The sequence below is a fragment of the Canis lupus genome, chromosome 5 (assembly GCF_003254725.2).
Source record: "Canis lupus dingo isolate Sandy chromosome 5, ASM325472v2, whole genome shotgun sequence".
NCBI lineage: Eukaryota > Metazoa > Chordata > Mammalia > Carnivora > Canidae > Canis > Canis lupus.
In genome coordinates, this window is record NC_064247.1 from 79,608,045 (window position 1) to 79,611,313 (window position 3,269).

General features: G+C 35.9%; 1 pseudogene; it reads left to right on the plus strand.

The window, feature by feature from the left end:
- Positions 1–2,284: 2,284 nt before the first annotated feature.
- On the plus strand, positions 2,285–2,813 carry LOC112646445 (60S ribosomal protein L18a-like; annotated as a pseudogene).
- Positions 2,814–3,269: the final 456 nt, after the last annotated feature.

Consider the following 3,269-nt stretch of genomic DNA (forward strand, 5'->3'; position numbering starts at 1 on the left):
GCAAGAGATAAGATTGAATATCAGAAGGAAGGGGTCTGAAAATTAGCTGTCTGTACAATAACTGGGAGGGAAAACTGTTTTATTTAGCCTGGAGGGATTTTTTTGTAGCAAACTGACTAAATTAAAATCCAGTCTATTAAATCCAGTATCATACTAGAAAATGCCTTTTCCTTGCACTTTTAGATAAATTTTCATTGATCTCATTTTACGCATGATTACATTTTTAATGAGTTGTGCAATATTTCCAGGCTAATTTTAAATCCCTTCTCTCCTCTTCTCCCCCCACCCCCACTTACTGCTTGCTGGATTAACATTTCTGATAAATTGTTGGACCAGAAAGAAGGAGCATTACCAAGATGAAATAAATTACTTCCATTTTTTTGCAGCTCTAAAGCGATAATAGGAGAATACAAATGCCCACTGTCTAATTATGCCACATCTTCCAATTCATTTTACAAAAACAATTATTTTATTTTTATGTAATAGGCATGTTACCTTGTATTCATCATAAATGACCCTGAACAGTGTATGGTCTATTACAATAAAAAAATTTTCACCCTAACACTGATCAGGTAAATTCATGACCATCTTAAAAGGAGCAACTTCATGAACTAAATAATATGGAGACAATTAGAAAATCTAAACACTAAGAAATAAGTTTTTTTTTTTTAAGAATGACATTATTTAAAATCAACTTTCAAGCAGAATACAAAATAATACCATACATAAATGCTTTAAGAGACCATGAGAGTACCTTGAGTATAGTCTCACACTTTAGGAAAGTAAGGTCATTTTTCTCTATCAATATCTTCAGGCCTATCTGCAGGAAGAAAGATGATTTCATAGAAGCTACTGTAATTCCAGCCTCTACTTGAGAAAGAAAGTCAGAAAAACCACTGAAATTGGGGCCCATGACCAAGACCTTAGTAAGAGAGTTCCTAAATATCTGTGCTTCCCCCCATATTAGTTATTTTATGACTCTTTGATGCCTTGTGATGATTAGGAGCAAACTCTGTAAATAGATTAAAACTTTTAATTCAAAGAATGCAGTAACAAACAAGATAAAATTTAGTTCTAAAGTGCTTACAGAAGGGATGTCTGAGTGGCTCAGTAGTTAAGCGTCTGCCTTCAGCTCAGGGCATGATTCTGGAGCCCCAAGATCGAGTCCCACACCGGGCTCCCTGCATGGAGCCTGCTTCTCCCTCTGCCTACATCTCTGCCTCTCTTTCTCTGTGCCTCTCATGAACAAATAAAAACATCTTTAAAAAATACGTAAAAAATAAAGTGCTTACAGGAGATACACCTAAAAAAATATGAACCTTGAAATACTGAAAATAAAAATGTAGGAACAGATTTGTTATACAAATACTAACTAGAAGAAAGCTGGTAATGTAGTAATTTTAGTGATTTTTATTAATTTTGGTATCAATGTAGAAAATAAAGCAAAAAGACTTAAATGGAAAAATCATATATATGATTTACATATATATTAAAATAAGTACATTGAATATTTATAGAAAAAATATATATACTTTTGATATATATACACACAATACATGTATGCACACGTGAATACACACACACACACACACGCATAGTAAATAGCTTGTATTCTTCTAACACAATATGGCTTCAAAACATAAAAATCAAAACTGACAGAATTATAAAGGGAAAATAATAGAGAAAGATTGAACATGCTAAATGGAGACACGGAAGATATTTTAAAAAGACACAATTGGGAGCACCTGGGTGGCTCAGTTGCATCTTGATTTCAGCTCAGGTCATGATCTCAGAGTCATGAGATTGAGTCCCACATCAGGCTCCACACTCACTGGGGAGTCCGCATGAGATTCTCTCTTTCCCTTTTGTTCTGCCCTCCTCCCCACATGCACACACACTCTCTCTCTCAAAAATAAATATTTTTTAAAAATAAATAAAAAGACACAAATGAATGTATAAAGATGAAAACTACAATATGTGATGAAATTAACTGTATGAAATTAACAAGTGAATAAACAAAACAGAAAAAAAGATTAGTAAACTACAAGACAGCAATAGAAGCCATCCAAAATGAAACACAGACAGAAATAAAGACAGGAAAAAGAATTGACAAAGCATCAGTGAACGATGGGGCAAACTCATATGGCCAAATATGATGTATTTGGCATCCCTGAAAGGATGGGAAGGCAATACATATTTGAAGAAATAGTGACTGAAAATTGTCCTAGTTGGTTGAAAACCATAAATTTGTTTTGTGGGTGGCAGCAAGCATAAGGAGAGCATCATGAAGCTCTTAAGCATATTGCAAGAATATAAGATGGTGGGGTACTTCCTACCACTCCCAAATGCTACTCACTGCACTTTACCACATGCCAATCTTTGTACCTAATCGTGTCATTGCCAAGTCCTGCTTCTGGTACTTTCTGTCTCAACTGAAGGAGTCTTCAGAAAAAATGCTCTACTGTCAGCAGGTATTTAAGCAATCTCCCCTGCAGGTAAAGAACTTTGGCATCTAACTGTGCTACAACAGTAGGATCCACACATACTGGGTATATAGAGACTTGGCCACTGTGGGCACTGTCACTCAGGGTTATCATGATGTGGGGGCCCAGTACAGCACCCAGGCCCATTCAATCCAGATCATAAACCTGGAAGAGATCATGGCCAGTCAGTGGTCAAGCAGTTCCACAACTCCAAGATCAAGTTCCTACCACCCACATGGGGTCTTGAGTTGACAGCACAGACCAAGCTTCGCCACCAAAAGCCCCAGCACCTTCTTTTGGATGCACGGCCCTCCCCATCCACACATCTGACCAAGTAAACTCATAGGGACAAAAAAATCCAAGAATTCCTATGAATCCCAAGGACAAAAAGCATGAAGAAAATTAAGGCACATCATAATCAAAAAGCTTAGAGTCAGTGATAAAGAAAAAATGTGAAAAACAACCATAGGGGCAAAATAGAGACATATTACATGCAGAGGAATAAACATAAAGAGAACAACAGATTTCTAATTAAAGACAACATAAGCTACAAAATATTGTACTGAGATCTTTAAAATACTAACTGGGATAAAAAAAGGGAAAATAGACTTTTAAAAAATGAAGGTGAATAAAGACTTTCTGTAGACCTACAAAAACTGAAAAAAAATCAACTGCTAATAGACCTGCAGTACAATAAATAAAGCAAGTTCCCCAAACAGAATGAAAATTACCAGACAAAAAGTTACCAGATGGAAATTTCAATGTACACAAAGGGAGAGCACTGGA